The sequence below is a fragment of the Meriones unguiculatus genome, chromosome 2 (assembly GCF_030254825.1).
Source record: "Meriones unguiculatus strain TT.TT164.6M chromosome 2, Bangor_MerUng_6.1, whole genome shotgun sequence".
Taxonomy (NCBI): domain Eukaryota; kingdom Metazoa; phylum Chordata; class Mammalia; order Rodentia; family Muridae; genus Meriones; species Meriones unguiculatus.
Window position 1 is genome coordinate 34,753,925 of NC_083350.1, and position 17,418 is coordinate 34,771,342.

The 17,418-nt window shown below is 40.1% G+C and overlaps 1 protein-coding gene across 10 annotated transcripts in view; it reads right to left on the minus strand.

Annotated features, from left to right (window-relative positions):
• Window positions 1-13,950, minus strand: part of Csnk1g3 (casein kinase 1 gamma 3) — an 84,076-nt gene extending 70,126 nt beyond the window's left edge. For 5 of the 10 annotated variants that reach the window (XM_060377258.1, XM_060377259.1, XM_060377256.1 and 2 more), the window contains exon 1: window positions 13,477-13,950. The gene's annotated coding sequence lies outside the window, so the exon portion shown is untranslated. The remainder of the gene's footprint in view (window positions 1-13,476) is intronic. The other 5 variants (XM_060377263.1, XM_060377262.1, XM_060377260.1 and 2 more) reach the window with 3 other exon arrangements.
• Between the last annotated feature and the right edge of the window lie 3,468 nt (window positions 13,951-17,418).

A 17,418-nucleotide genomic window follows, 5' to 3' on the forward strand; every position in this document is an offset into this window, starting at 1 on the left:
TTCACAATAGTTAACATTTTATCAGGTCAGTGCAAATACAGTATAATCAAACACTAAACCACCATTCCTAGGAAAAATACATTTAAGGTTTTGTCCAGACTCTTTCTTTGATCACAAAAGTTTAATCAACCTACCAATATACAAACTTATTTTATGTATTTTTTGTATTTTAAAACATTTTGCAACATTATACCTGCATCTGAACTAAACTTACTTAAATGTATTTCCTCAACAAACCAGTTTTTGTACCCTTAGGAACACCATTCAGCTCTTCAGCAGTAGGTTTGGGGTCATTTTAAACAACACCACAAAAGGAAAAAGGAAAGGAAAGGACTCACTGTGAGGAGCAAAACGAGTAGACTGGGTCACCTTACTTAACCTCAGCTGGGAGCACACACTGACTAAGTCAAACTTTGTTCTACCTTTGTATGCTCCTGTTTGTGACTCACTAGAACAGTAACAGGACTATGAATTTTGAGGTTACAAATAAATGTTAGCAAGCAGGAAATTTTGCAAATATTTAATCTATAAATAGTAAAAAAAAAAAAATCTTTTGTTAAAGAAATTTTTCTCATTGAAAGTATTCCATTTCATGCTGGAGAGATGGTTCAGTCACACAAGCAAGAGTTGAGTTCAGACCTCCAGCACACATATAAAAAAATAAACAATGCAGTATACATCTGTAACCTCAGGCTGAGGTAGGAGCATTGGAGACCAACCTGGGCAACACAGTGAGAGAAACCTTGGCCTTAAAAAAAAAAAAAAAAAAAAAGTATCTCAGGGCTGGACAGACAGCTCAGGGTGTAAAGTGCTCTGCTAAGTTTAAGCCCCCTTACCCTCTTGAACAGGAACTATAGCACTAGGGAAGCTGAAACAGGAAGATTGCTGGGGCCATCCATTCTAGCCAAATCCTGAGCCGCACGCAGGCTGATCGAGAGACTCTCTCAAAAAACAAGATGGAGCGCAATTAAGGAAAACACCAGATGTCAATCTCTGGTGTACATGGACATACATACACACATACACACACACACACACACACACACTCACTCACTCACTCACACTTTCATCTATAAATGAGTAAGGAATGAGAAATATCACCAATATGTAACTCCTGGTGATTATAATAAAAACAAGTATGAGGAATAATTGTTAATATCATAAGAAGAATGTTGAAATCTTTCCAATTGAAGCAAATCATCTGAAAATGAAAAAAAAAGCTCTGCATTTCACTGTCAATGTTGAGGAAGAATAGAGCACAATGCTTTACTCTTTCATTTAGTATTGCAATACTCCAATTTGTTAATCTGATGTCCTCAAAGGCACAAGTCATGCTACTCAGCTTTTCTTCCCAATAACAGAATACATCAAAAACTATTTAAAAGAATAATCAATGATCAATGACAATGTTCTCAGAAATCTGGTAGTATTAATTTATAAAGCAGTTTCTTTTCTTAATAAAAGGATAGTACGATGATCTTAAAGCCGTAAGGAAATTTATAGTTCCACGACACACCACAGGAAGTGAAATATCTCATGGATCAAAGGTCATTTATATTGTAATTCTGACTCTCCAAAATGCTATAATCCAAAGGGGAGAGAGGGTCATACCTCACAAATCAGTCAGTGTCGTTCCCTACAGCAAGTTCACACTGTATTATTAAATGTAGATTTGTTCTCTGCTACCTTATAGCAGGAAAAAAAAAAATAGCAGGCAGAAAAAAAAAAGATCTCATACAGAATGCCATAAATTTAAGTTTGAGGAATATTATTTTGAGGGGGGAATGAGAAGAGTACAAAGAAAAAAAGAGAAGAAGAAAAAAAAGTAAGTCAACAGAGAAGATAAGGATTAAGAAGTAAAGGGGAAATGGAGCCAAAGTGGGTATGAAGATATTTACAGTGAAGTCTTAAAAACAAAGGAAGTTCAAGGAACCGAAAACAGAGACATCACAACCACACCCTTAACTTTGTCATTAAGGGGGGCTGTGGCAAAGTCGAATATATAAAAAGAGGGCTGCCTGAAGGTGCTTTGATATCAAGTTATCATGTACAGTAATTCCCTTGATATAAGCCTGGATACTGAAGAGAGCACCTGAATACTCAGCTAAGTCCAGACTTCTTGAATGGTTCCACAGAGCATCCTAATTACAATATGCTTCTGGGACCCCAGTCAGGCCCAAGATCCAGGGATGGCTACTCAGTTCGAAGACTAGAGAAAGCAGGAAAAAGTAGACATACAGTGAAGAGAAGGTCATTCAGTAACTGTTAAAAACTAATTCTGATTAAAATGAAGTCCTCTTGATGTGCATAAGCTTACAAGAAAGAAAGCAAAAAATATTAACTAGCACCTACTGAAACTAACCAGGGAAGTAAGAAACAAATGTTCCTAGTAAGTAGTTTCAGCTAAGGAACAGAGGCAAACCCATCCAAGTCCACACAGCTCCTTCAGAGTTCTTGAAGTTACCCATTTTAGTTTTCAGAATGTCTCAAGATTTTTGACAGATGGTATGAGTCTGCATACATCCTAGTAAGGACTGGAATGATGCAGAGAAGTCTGAGACACCACAGTTAGAAAGAGAAAAAGAGAAAGAAAGAGAAAGAAAGGAAGAGAAAGAAAAGAAAAGAAAAGAAAAGAAAAGAAAAGAAAAGAAAAGAAAAGAAAAGAGAAAGAGAGAAGGAAAGGAAGGAAGGAAGGAAGGAAGGAAGGAAAGAAAGAAAAGAAAGAAAGAAAATCAAGCATTTGACCAATCTATAATGAGACCTACAAATACACAAAATAAACAGTTTAGGGACTAGGGATATACCTCAGCGGGTAGATTGCTTGCCTAGCATGCATACGACCCTGTGTTGACACTCTAACACACATACACACCACACACACACAGCAACATCTAATGGCTCAGCATATAATGAACCTCATCCTGTAGGAATGGCAACCTGAACTGAATCTCCAGAACCCACAAAAGCTGGAAGGAGAGCAGTAACTCCAGAGTGTGCTCTGACATCTATACACATGCCTCAACACATGCACACACAGCACACATGCACACCACATATGCACACAACACACATAAACCAAGGTGCATGCACATACACACACCATATACAAACACAGTTAAAATTTTTTAAGAATACTATTATATCTCAGAACAGATCTTGTATTTTTAAGACAAGTCAATCCATACCAAAAATAAAAATTAGTATTTTAGAACATTTTCTATAGTGAAATTATTAATAATAAACTACAGTCCTGTGAAACAGAACTTTATTGCGTGTTGATTTTACTATGGTACTGTGGTATTTTACTAAACTAAAAATAATTCCTGAAAGTCATTTTGTAAAGTTCACAAATAACATGTTCTCCAAATCCTATGTGTGCAATGTTAAAGCTCTTACCACAAATTCTCAAATATCAGGGTAGTTTTTAGAAATCTAAACCTTACAATTTATAGAATTATGCCACATTCAAACTTGTCACCAGGCAGTGTGTGTGTGTGTGTGTGTGTGTGTGTGTGTTGGAATTGAACTCAATAAAATGTCTTGCTCTCATTCTGTCAGACCAAGAGTGCTGTAAGCAGTGAGGCTACTCCTGCGCCAAGAATTAGCATCAAATGAGACATAAAAAGGACCTCAAGTAGTAATCAATTAAAAAAAATCCTATATACACATATTATTATCATAGTGTATTAACCTGTATACATTTTCTGACTATACATAATATAGACAATATACTATAAATAAAATATACTGATATAAACATATTTCTACCGAGGAAAAAGGCAGAGGTGCTTGTCAGCCATGACACAAAAGAGAAGAAAGAAGAGCAATCTACTACATGACCAACAGAGTCTCCTCCTCTGTCCCAGAGGACACTCTTGTCATTTTGGCACTCAACAGCTAAAAAAGCAAATTCAAATGTTTGAAATGAGTCTGGATTATATAACAAAACCCTACCTCAAAAAAAAAAAAAAAAGGCCAACACAATGATGATTTGTAAATATGATCAACATAACATAAAATTAGTAACTTTTAATTAGCAAGCCTTCATTAAAGGTAACTTTAAAGATGTATTTGTTTTTGTTACTCCCTAGTTGATGCTGTGATTTCTTCTTGATAAAATTCCCTTTAACAGACTTTACAAGATATCTTAGATGTTCTAGTTTTGATGCTATGCTTACCAAAACTTACTAATGTGTACTAAATATGGCCTCACCAAGAAAGCTGGGTCCAATACTTTGAGAAGTCATTTTTTTAACGTGGTTCTCTGAATAACATCGAGATGTATGTGTGTGTTTGTTTATTTGGGTCTCATTTTGTAGTGCATGTTGGCCACAAACTCATGGCAATCCACCTTTATCAGCCTCGTAAGTACTAAGACTATAAGTTCATAAACCACCATGCCTTTCCCATGCATTTCTTCTATTGTTCTCATACCTCACCCCCAATTAAAATGACAACATGAAATCATTGGTATTGAATTGTAAAAGATGTGTACAAAGAATGGAGGAAACTGGATTTTCAACCTTGCAGCCAATTAGAATAGCCTAGTGATATCTAAAACATATCAACACTGGCCCAATCACCACATTCCAAAATAAATAACGTGGGTAACATCCTAAGTGAATGGTAACTGCGTTCTGGGCTAAGAGCCACTGGAGGGAATGTTCTCCAGGACCCTTTCTCTCCACTTACCTATTAACACAGCGTGAGCACTCGCAGCCATGTCTACAAGAACAAGGTTTTATATAGACTCTTCTTCTAGCTTCTACCACAGGGAGAAAATATATGGAATATTTTTTTCTCAGAGTTTATTTAAAAGCATGTAGAATAATTTTATGTCTTTTATTTCTCTCATCCCAAATACTCATAAATCATTTTCCAGTATTCAAAAATCTGCCTTTTATAAACACAGCATTAAAATAATTAGTAAGGTATACAATATAAATCCCATTTGATCAACTAATTTTCAATGAATCAGAAACAAAAGAATGACTTTTTAAACTGGCAACATTTTAATATCTTATCAACAATAAGCATTTACAGAATATCAATTATATAAAGAGATTTTAGCCACAACATACTTTGATATTCACATGCTAGAAAATAACTCAGAAAACAATCTACCATTTTCTTGAATTAAAATTGGTATCACAAGATTCCATGTCTTAAAGATTTGCAAGAATGTTGCTTTCAGATCCCAGGAATAAATATAACATATAAAATAATGCTTTATAAAACTTTGCATCAACAAATGCCACCTACTCAACAATACCTAGTAGTTACACTTGAAAATTAGTGCTTAGGTGATCCCCGATTACACTTTGATTATAAGGGCTCATGGTCAAATGTCTGCACAGCATAAGACACACATAAGACTAGTGGAACAGGATGAATGTTCTCTCTTCTCTGTTACATTACCAAACATATGTGCCTGCCATATTAAAGTGCAGTATTCATTGCTAGAATAAGTATTTCACAGAAACAAAAAATAAACATGACACAGACTGGGTGTAAAGGAAAAAAGCATTTTCACTTCCCTTTTCACAAAGGAAATTCTGAACATTATTTTAACTCTAAATATATCACATTCTAATACACTGTCTAGTACTCCTGCAAAAACAAAGCTAAAAAATATACAACACAATCATTTCAAAATATTGACAAACCTATTACTTCTATAAAATACATTTATACCAAAAGGAATCATACAGCCAATTTTAACTTAAAACTTCAGTTCTAAGGAGATGGCTCAGTGAGTAAAATCCTTGTTGTGTGAGCATGAGGACCTGAATTCAGATACCCAGCACTCATGATAAACTGCTGGGCATTGCAACAGCACATGCCTATCTGTAATCCCAGCACAGGGTTGGGGCAAAGGAATCATGACATACATAGCCAGAGGCACCTAGTCAGCCAGTCTAGCTGAAACATCAAGCTCCAGGTCTAGAGAGAGAGATTATCTCAAAAAATATGGTAAAGGCAGAGAAAGTTGAACTCTGGCCTCCACAAGTGCACTCACAGGCAAATGCATTCAAACACACACACATATAAATACATATATACACAAACAATCGAGTATACACACTCTCACACACCATCAACTCAAAACTTTAAGATAACCTTAATGTACTCAATTTCTAAAATTTTTAAAAGTATATGTGCCAATATATTTAAGGAACATTTATTTCAAGGTATTACAATTAAGTGCAAAAAAACCTAAGCTATCAGAACACAACTCTCACAAGAAATCTATTCTCTTTATTTTAAAAAAAATGCATTTTTTCTGATGAAATTACGCATACATATAACTGAAAATTCAAATACAGAAAAATACTAAAAGTAGAAAAGTAAAAATAATTCTAAATAATGGTCATTTACAAATAACTGCCATTAACATATTCTTTTGGAAGATAAACAGCAAATATATTTATGTACACATGTACATATCTATGTCTTTCCTTTACATATAATGAAGGTAGGAAATGTCTAATATAATTTCCTTCAAAATGAAAATACATAAGTGGCTGCATATTGGTCCTACTTTGCATTTTCACTGAAGCAGGTCAAGCCTGAGCTTATTCAGTGAGTGCATGGCAAACAGGTGTGTACTTCAATGTTTTGTTACTGCTATTTGAAGAAAAATTAAAAATCTGTTCCAAAAAAAAAAAAAAATCACAAACACCCTGGCTGAATGCCTCCAAAGACTAGGAAGACAGTACCTGTCCTAGAAATGGTTGGCTAATATCTAAAGTCCAGTCACAACCCACATCTGCAAGGCAGACTACTTTTACAGCCTCCCACTTGTTGGTCAGAGGTGTATGATACTAGTAATTTGGATATGAGAGTTCTACTAATCAAGTGCATGACATCAACATTTCACTCAATCTTCCCATGACCCATTCAACTTTAAAATTATGTGATTCTCCCACACCTCCCCCCCTCCCCCGCACCACCACTATTTCTCCTGTTCTCAAATTTGGTAAGAAACCTTTCCTCCTGACATTGAGCCTCACAATTCCAAGTTTGTCTGACAATTTTTTTATTTCCACAGAGTGCTTACTCTCTGCTTGGTAAGTCTATTGGATCAAAGGTGTAGGCAGTATTTTGAACAAGGACCAGAGGGCAGCAATTTGGTAAATAATTAAATAAACTTATTTGTGCAATATTTTAATTTAAAATTAGAATAGCTTCAAGAGCGGTATGTAAAAAACATAATGTTACTACTTGGATAACCTATTTTAGTAACTCAAAGTTAGTTGCTTTAAAAACTAGCAATATTTTTAGTTGTTGAAAAATATTCAGACATGAGCATATTTAAAACAGCAATATGGGGGCCTAGGGGTAGCTCAGTTGGTAGGGTGCTTGCCTAGCATGTACAGGGCCCTAGGTTCAATCCCCAGTACCACAATAATAATAAGTAATTATTATTATTATTTTTTAAAAGACAGCAATAAGGAGACTTCCTAACCTTTCCTCCACTGCATCTGTGTAACACTGTGGAGTTCAAGGTTCATTTACATGCATTATTTATTTCATTCTCAAAACAAGTAAATATAATGGTTATTATTGTTTCTATCTCTAATATTCTTCCTTCTCATACTGTTTTCAAAATACCCTCTCTCCACTATGTAACTGCAAGGCAAGAGATATACCCTAACTAGAATCCTAACTGGATAAAACATATACACCACCTAATTCTGATCAAGAAAATATGAAGGAAAAAGTAAGCTATGAGGCCAACGCTAAGATTTCTTTGATTTGGGAGGGAGGGACAAAATAAGGAAGGCTAGACAAGCAAGCCCCACTCCCTTCTCTGCCAACACGTGTCTACAGTGTGATCTAACAGCAGCCTGAAGATGAACTGAGAGTACAGTCAACACAGCCAGCAGAGCCACAAAGCAGCAAGTCACTACTCAAGACTCAGCCTTCAGCCCTCCCAATTTGGTGCTGCACTTCAGCACACTGCATTGCAGCTTTCACAAGCGGCATATCCCTGACTCTTTCCCAATCTGGACCTTACGTTTTCAGCTGCAAGTTCTCTTTCCCAGCTTCATCTAAATTAGGCAGGTCAGCATAGCAATCTTAAGCACCATGTTCAAGTATTCCTGATACACATCAAGGGAGTGGTAGTTTTACTTTCTAAGAACAACCTCACCTACCAATTCATTCCAGCAGTCCCTACTTAACTTGAGGAGCTACTGAAATGATAAGGCTCTACTCCAATGTTGATGCTGTATAAAAGCTGAAAATAGCATACAAAATCTGGTCAAAGACTGTAGTGCAAACTATATGAAACTAACAGTAATCACTGGACTGGATATTTACACAATTTACTCTGAGAAATGACCTTCTGGGTGGGACAGGAATACCAGAATTTCTTTTTGGCTTTAAAAGAAGATGCACCCTGGCAGAGTGGCTCAAACCTATCTATAACCATAGCACTTGGGAGGTGACAGGAAGATTTAAAGTTCATGATCAGCCTAAGCTACATGGTAAATTGCAGGCTAACCCGAACTACAGAGTAAAATCAACTGAAAAGGCCAAAACAATAAGTCATTAAGAAATACTAGTAAGTTTCAAAGGGGGTGTAACTAGATTAGATTTTAGTAGATCCCTCTTAGTTTATTTATCAACAGTTGTAAAATAGCTTTAAAGAGAATTTTTTTTTTTTTTAATCTGCAGAACACCACCAACAAAACACCACAGACCCTAAAAAATTTACTGCAGGTAAAACACAAGGTCCATTTACAGGACAATCCTGTACTGCATGGCCAAGTTCCTTTCTTCCAGCAGGCGCTCACTGGTGAGAGTTCCATGTTATTTTTCTTCCAAAAGCCACACCCATGGTACATTACCTATCATTGCCAGCTTCTGTTTCTTAAATGTGAAAAGGCATCTCACAACACTTAAGCAGCCTAACTATGGGGTCTTTATAGATCATCCTGGATTAAAATCATTTCATTGTCCTCCATAGTTCAACTGTAATTGGTTTTGTTACACTCTTGTTTCCAAAGCAGCCAAATGGTTCTCATACAAACATATTTCTGACCTCAGAATTTGCTGAACAAGGTTTTACTGCAATATGGGATTACAAAATCAAGTGTAGCTGCCACTGATGGTTTGTGGAGCATAAACACAAAGGATTCTTCATAGGGACAACTGGTAAGAATGAGAGTTCAAGAGGAGACTAGAGTAGCTTACTGCCACCCGGTGCAGCGTGGGCTTTGCCCTGTTAGTTCTACAGGGAGAAGAAAGAGTACCATTTAAGCACATGAGTGGGTTTAAGCAGAGGTCACTGAAGAGGCATTCTCCTATAATGATTCTGCCCGAGAGTCTTTGGTTATTCTACACGCCAATCGGCCCTCTAACAACTGACATGCATCAGCACTTTCTGAAATGAGGATCTATATGGCATCAGACCTCAGTGCTTTTACATCCCTTTTCTGAATCTTGATGAAGAGCATAATGGCAGAATCAACCTCAACCCTTAATCTCCTCTCCTCTCTTCTTCCCTCAATAAACACACCATCACACAGAGGCATGCACATACACACACAAAGCAAATGTAGCCATAAGCTAAAGAAAGTACTTCTAGGTGATCCAGAATTGGCTAAATGCATCTAAAAATCTTGAACATAACTGCAAGTCTGACATTACTATAACAGAAGGAAAGCATTAAGCAGCTAAGGGGGGGGATTGATTTTGGGGGGTTTTGTCTTAAACTACAGAAAGCTATAAAATAAATGTTGACAAGCTTCAACAACAAATTTATTAAACTTTTAAGTAGGTTATATATCATTAGTAAAGAAGGTGGCTAGGAAGTATTTCTTTCATCCAAAAATACATTAAAACTTCATTGTTAAGAATGCTAGGGTGGTAGACAGGAACTGGATGGAGAAAATACAGCAACTTACAGTCTAAGAACATAATCAGTATGTGCTAACCTCAGGTTCCATAATATAAGGGAACTACAGACACATGCAGTCTCTAAATTTCAACTTTGAGAAGGGAGTTAGGAAAACATGTCAAACAGTGAGTTTCTAAAAATAATTTCCACATACACCTCTCTCTTTCAATATTTTTCTAGGCAAGTGCTCTACCACTGAGCTATATCCCTGGGCCTTAATACATATTTTCTAAGTTCACAGCCCCCCCCCAGAGTTATTTCACAAACAAAAACAAACAAACAAACAAAAAGAAACTGAATACTTGATTCCAAAATGAAGACCCAAGACCTTCTGTCATGTGGATCAACACAAAGGGAATGCTTGTCACTAAAACTGTTTTCTAAGCCTATACATTTTTTACAACTGGAAAAAGACATATGCCCAAACTGACACGTCCAGAAAGTGCCAACTTTCTTCTTAAAGAGTCAACACAGGAAAACACTAACACTATCAAATAACACTGCTAAATGCCAACTGTTTTAGTAAAGATAAAAAATATGAAAGTTGAAGAAAAATGAATATTGTTGACTATGAAGTCAAGAGAAAGAAGACTCAATATACATTGTTATTCCCAAGGTATATTTCAACAGCTTACTTAAAGTCACTTAGATTTCTCTGTTCTCAAAACCGGAGACCCATCATTTAACAGAATCCCCCAGATGAGTTCAAAGTGGTCTTACCCAAAGTAGACTGATAAGTATATTATAGCTAGTTTTTTGTTTTGTTTTGTTTTTAGGGGAAGGTTTCACAATAATACAAATTTGGTTACAATCTAAGTGTTTTTTAGTATCAAGAGAGACAAATTAGAGGGAAAAAAACCTTCACTGTAACATGACTGAGATTTTACAGGAACTCAGAAACTGATGGTATGAGTTTTTTTAACACTACTTTTGATTTATTGAGGGTTAAGTGATTTTAGAGTCAACTGATACTTATTTATATATAACTGTAGTTATTCTCATTTTACCATCATACTATTACAGTTAATTTTCTTCCTATGTAGATTTTTTTTCACATTACACTTTATCCATAGCAAATATCACCTTCAAATGTATTCACGGTAACAGGTTATGCAATAGCCTGCATTTTGTCATGTTGTTTATTATTTCAGCACTCCCATTATTTAACTGTATATATTGTTTTGGAATACCCTTTGTAATTAAAACAATATTTGTTCTATTCTGACCAGGGGAAACTGTACCAAAAACTATACCATAATAATGATCTGTTCTGTTCCCAGGAGGGAAAAGATTACAGGATGGATTGGAGGGAACACAGAAATAACTGGAGAGCTTCCCATTTCTCCCTGAGTCATTTTTACAATCCTGATTTATTTCATGTAAAACCAATTACCAGATTGCCAGGCACACCCATAACCAAATGTAGATAGAGAAAAATTATAAAGCCATGTATAAACAGTTTTCCACTGTATACATCTGTTTTCCCCCAGTAGCATGGGTGACAGCCAGCTAACTAATGGGTTGTAATTTGTTTCCTTTAACATGCCATTCTTATTTGTCTACCTCTTGACACCACAGAAGAGATACATTTGAACCCTCACACCTCCAACTGACTCATTTTTAAATACAAGGCATTCTGAACCTTCATGGCCAGCTCTCCACCTACTTTCACAGCTTCCTCTTCCACAGCAGCTTTGCACCCAGTTCAACAGGTGCTCTAACATGCAGCGTTATGCCCATGCTTAGCCTACTCCCTTCACTTAGAAAAGTACTGTGCCTAGCCCCTGTGAATATCTGTAAGGCCCAAACACAGGGTCACAGCTCCATGCTCATTCATGACTCCCTTCAAAATTAGTACCTTTCACATCCACCCCATACTTCCATCCACCTCATAAAACCTACAGGAAGCTTGTGTGCAATTATTTGTGAACATGCCTGCTTCTCACTTGAAGATAGCTACAGGGTCTCATTCATCTTCATGATTCTACCCATTTTTCTAATAACATCAAGAGGTAAAGGTGTGAGTTCATTAAATTATCCCTTGATTCTAGTCCCAGGACTTTATTTTGAAAAGAGTAACAAATGACTTTTTTGTTAAGATTTGTGTTGTACATTATTAACATTTGTAAATCTAATAATGAAAATGTCAATAGCTATATAATTCATTAATTTTAAAACTGGCAAATGGGGGGACAGTCATAGAGTACAATAAATCATCAGTAATCATTCCTCAAGATTCCCCACAATCTCAAAAAAGTCTCATCTATATCAATATTAAAAGCAAGGTGGAACACTAGCTGGTTATTATAACAATCAAGACTCCAGTAGGAGGATAAAAAATTCAAACCCAACAGCCACGTAGTCAGACCCTGTCTCAAAATTCCAAAATGAGAAAGTAAACAACAACAAAACCTTTCTGTGCCCTAGTTCTATATGAATCCCTTCTACCTGATGCATACATATCCAAAAATGCAAGCTCCCTTAAAGCAAAACTATCTATACATTCTATTAAGAATGTATGTGAAAGGCACATAATGTACTTGATTACACCTTTCTTCCAAGGCCTATGAATATATTAACCTTTGTGCAGCTAGAAAACCTAAAAGACAAAATAGTAACAGTTCCTCTTAGGTCAGAATCACAGTGGAAGCAAAGTTAGGTAACCATTACAAAACACCGTAAGCACATCTCAAAAATAACCAACTCAGAAGGTAACAAAGCATTTGATTTTTGCCATGGAACATGTCTTCCAAAACCAGTCTCACGTCTAATATTAATTTTTCTTCTACAACTTTGTGACTATTTTTCATCCCCGTCGCGTTTACAGAAAATGCCAGTGTTCTTCAAAGAAACGTATATTTTAAATTTCTGATTGCGTTCCACTCTTTGTATAGTTCGGGATCTCTACCTGGGACCAAATGTCACCCATACTCACAAGAAGTAGTTTCAAGAACAAAAACAGTTTGTTTTCGTAGATTTTTTTTTTTATGTATTTATTTCATCTCCTAACATCAGGCACACGTTGACCAGAGTGCTCCAAGGGGCTGGGTCCTCACCCCAGCAGTCCACCCTCAGCCCCAGCCTGCAGCAACAGCAGCTGGCTGCCTCCCTGACTTCTCGCTCAGCCTTTAACTTTTCCTCCTCAGGCAGGAGGTGGGCGAACGGGAGCGAGCGCGGATGGCACAGGCCTAACCGTGCCCGACCCCAGAGGCACACAGGATCTCCTCCACCTCCACCTCCACCACCACCACCCCGCACCCGACAAACGGGGTGCCGCCTCCCCCACGGGCGGGTAAACATGCCAGTCGGACCCCGGAGCCCAGGGCAGGCTCGCCGCCGCCTTCCCCGAACGGCTCGGGCCAGGTCGGGCGCAGGGCTGGGCACAGCGGGACCTCGCCGCCGCCGGGGCGGAGGGAAGTTGCTGCCCGCCGCCCCGGAGCCCGGGGAGCCGCGCGCGGCCGCCGGGCCCCTCCCCAGCCGCGGGCCGCGGCCCCCGCGCCGCCCGCCCCGGCCTCGCCCGCCGCCCGCGCCCCTGGCCCGCCCGCGGGCCTCCGCCGACCGGAATTTACCTCAGAGGTGCGGCCGCGGGCAGCGGGCTCGGCCCGGCGCGCGCGTCCGCCCGTCAGCGCCGGCACATCCCCGCCGCCGGCGGCCGCAGGAGATGAACAGGGCCGGGGGAGGTGGGCGCGAGCGAGGGAAGGACCGGCCCGCGTCGACGGGCCCTGCGCGCCGCCGCCGGCGCCTCCTACTGCCGCCGCCGAGAGCCGAGTCGCCGTCCGGGCCGCGGCTGTGGCCACCGATGCAACCGGGAATGAATGCACGGCGGCGCCTCGCTTATCCGGAGGTCAAACATCCTTCGGCCTCGAGCATCCGGAGCGGCACCGGACCCGGAAGTGAACGCATGAGAGGAGGAGGGAGGAAAGAAAGAAAGAAAGAAAACAGGGGATTTAAAAAAAAAAAAAAAAAGGGAAAAAAAAAAGAAAAGAAAAGAAAAAGCGTCTAGTCTCTCCCGCGGCGGAGGCCCCCAAGCTGCCCGCATCAGCGAAAAGAGCCGAGTGGAGCCGAAGATGACACCGGCTGGCTCGGATTGGCCGGCCCGCCGACCGGAACGGAGGCCACGCGCTCATTGGCCCGCAGGACCTAGAAAGTCTAAGTCCCGCCCCGGCCCGCCTTCGCACCAGCCGCGCGCGAGACGCGAGCGGTTGTGTGTCCCCGGTGGCTTCTGGCCGAAGCCGTAGGAGGCAGGCTGAGCGAGGTCCGCCGAGGAGCGGGAGCGCTTTAGAAAGGCTGATAGCCATCGGGGGGCCAGGCCGGCCAGGGTGTCGTCGCTCGGCGAGGGTGCCGGGGCCTCCTTGAACGGGGTCTGCGTGGCCCTCCGGGTACCATCCAATCAGGACCAGGTTGATGTGGTCTCCCTCTCCTTCTGACCCCCCAAGTGCTATGCCACGGATTCAGGATGCTTAGAAAAAAAAAATGGCTTGTGCTTCACGTTTGTGATCTCAGGTCATCATCCCCTGAACTCAGACTGTGTCGTTGATAATGCAGTTGTTGATAATGAAGTGAAGCTCTTGAGTTCGGACTCTGAACATGACTCAAGTGGGTAGTTGTAAAGCTCAAGCTGGAATCGGAATCTTCTTCCCTGGCCACTTGGAAAGAGTAGACGACTGTGTTCTTCACTAAGCACTGCTTCATGAGTATCACACACTATTGAGTGAAACTGTCAAGCCAGGCACCACAGCACAGGCCTGTGACCTCAGCTACTGGGGAGAATGAGACGGGCAGATGGCAAGTCAGAACTAAGGGGACTAGGGCTGGCTTGAAACTTAGTAAGAGAGTACTAACCTAGCATTCTTAAGGTCAGTCCACAGTACGGGGTGAGGGGGCGGTGTGTTGGGTGTGAGAGATAAGATTTATACACGCTTAGCCTAGGGTAATAACGTTTCTCCTCGAACAACATATCTCCAAAGTCTCTGGTCTAAAAAGCTGATCTTCCATGGACCAAGTACAAGTTTAAAAAAAAAAAGTCTACAAAATACATTGTCCTTCACTCCCAACCAATCACTGTACGCTATCTTCCTCAGATGAACAAGCTTTGAATTTGTTAAGCAAACGTTCTATCACTGTGACATCTACAGCCCTCATATTTTTTTATTTTGAAATGGTTTCACTAAATTGCCCAGGCTAGCACTGAACTCTCTCTGTAGCCAAGGCAGACTTTGAATTTGTAATCCTCCTGCCTCAGCATCCTATATCATTGGAATTACAGACATTCAGCACCAGGCCAGTTTCGACAAATTATGTCAACTCTTTAAAACATAAATATAAATACCTGGATTAAATATATTTTAATTAGATGTGAGTGCGAATGTTTTTATTTCTAACACTTAAGGAAATATTTTTCGTTGATATTTGACTGGAAATTCATGAATTGAAACTAGCAAGAAATCTAAATAGGGATTAAATTTTCAGCCCCTTCCAATAACCTGAAAGAAAAAAAAAAAGCACAACAAAGTCAATATGGAAATAGTTTATATTAACAGAGGAAAAGCCAAATCAAAGCCATCTCAACCAAGCTCTCCAGTGTGTACTGTCTCAATGCAGCAGACAGTCTGTGCTTTCCAGTCTGCTAAATTGCAAGCAAATGCAGTTTGCTTATGAACTGCATTTATGTGCAAGCAATCCACAAGATTGAGCCAGTTTGTGTGATTCCTCGCTATGAGTGCGGAGCAGCGAGGCTCCAGAAATCCCCAAAACAACACAACCTATTTCCACTGCTTTGGATTGTCCAGCAGGACTGTAAGGTAAGAAAGATGTTATTGCTAAGGATACTACGTACTTGGATTGCAGGACATGTAGAAATATTGGTACCGACCAGAAAGCTTCCTGCCTTCTGAGTGCCTTTCACTGAGCCAGGAGGTGCTATGCAAGCTGCTGAGAAAATCCTTGCCAGTCATCCCCAGTGGTGGACTCTGAATGCTACAATACTGACTTCCAGGCATGATGTGCTCACTGACCCACTAGTGGCATGACTGTAATGGGAGTAAGTACTGACTTTCTTTTCAGATTTAAGGCCTTCTCTGCAAGAGGGAATTCATGCTGGGCACTGTATACCTGGTCAAAAGCCCATTGGTTGGTGACATCAAAGGCTCTAAGGAACCTACCTGCCACTGTCATTTTGCTAAATGGAAATGGTGTTAAACTGCCCTCTAAGTGTTTATGTTTATGCCCATAGATGTACAACTATCAATCTTGGTCAGGGGAGCTTCTTTTTCAGTAAGGAGGGGTCAATGCAGACTGGTGACTGGTGAACGTGCTGAGAATAAGTGATTGTTAACTGCTTAGCCATAAATGGAACATCTGTATCACACACACACACACACACACACAGAGAGAGAGAGAGAGAGAGAGAGAGAGAGAGAGAGAGAGACTTACACACTTCTATACCATGTCCAAGGCTTAGGAAATACCACAGAAGGAACATGAATAATGTAAGATCTGGTGCATAAGGAACAATGCTGGGAAACTCCATGCTCTGGAATAGCATGGTCATTACATTCATAACCCCAGAGCAGTTGGGTTATTTTTACAGGACCTGCCCATGATCGAGCCTATAAACATTCCATCACAGATGGGGGAGGGGCTCATGAGGCCCCATCCCTGGCAAAGGGGTTACATGTAGTGAAAGGCCACTGAGGAAAGGGGAGTCATTTTTCACTCCCCTTTGATGGGATAGCAATAGCAAGTTGCCCCTGTTCCAAGCAGTACTCATTGCAAAAAGCCCCAGTGGTTCATGAGGAAAAGATGGAAGTAGCAAAGGGACTTTTTGAGAAGAAGAAGGGGTCCAGAGGGAATGGGGGGGGGATAAAAGAAAGTAGGTAACGGGAGGGATATGATCAAAGTTCACATATGGAGTTCTCAAAGAATAACTTTTTTAAATGATTGGCCCCGATGTCCCCTTGTTGAGGAAAGGAATTGGGAAAGTCAGTAGACATTCAATTTAGGATTCCAGTCACGCCTTCCTTCTGTATGTAATTCTGCCCAAGCTGCACATGTTCTCAGGTTCTCAGTGGGTGTCAGAATATATTGGTAAGTTAAATGGCGGGATGAGAGGGGGTGGAGAAATTATCATATATGCTGGGGCGAGGCTTTCTTCGTGCTGCAGCTGCTTGGGGAGCAGTCACCCACACAACCGTAAGTAACGGGTCAGTCATGCTCCATAAGCCCGCTGGGCCACCAAGTTTATACAACAGTCACAAAACTTGCATGAGACTCTTTACCTTATCACAACGATCTTCAAATATATTTAATAAAATCCCAGTGTCACGGCTTCTCTTGATTTGAGCTGCACCACGGTTTGGGTAGGTTCCCCCAAAAAGTCAGGGATAGGTACATTTAATTCCTCTCAGCAGAAGTGTTGAACGTGAAGCCTGGTGGGACACATTTAATTTATGGTTATTTAACTTATGTACGGGAGTGAGTCCCCTCCCGGGACTGTATAAGTTCCTTTGAAG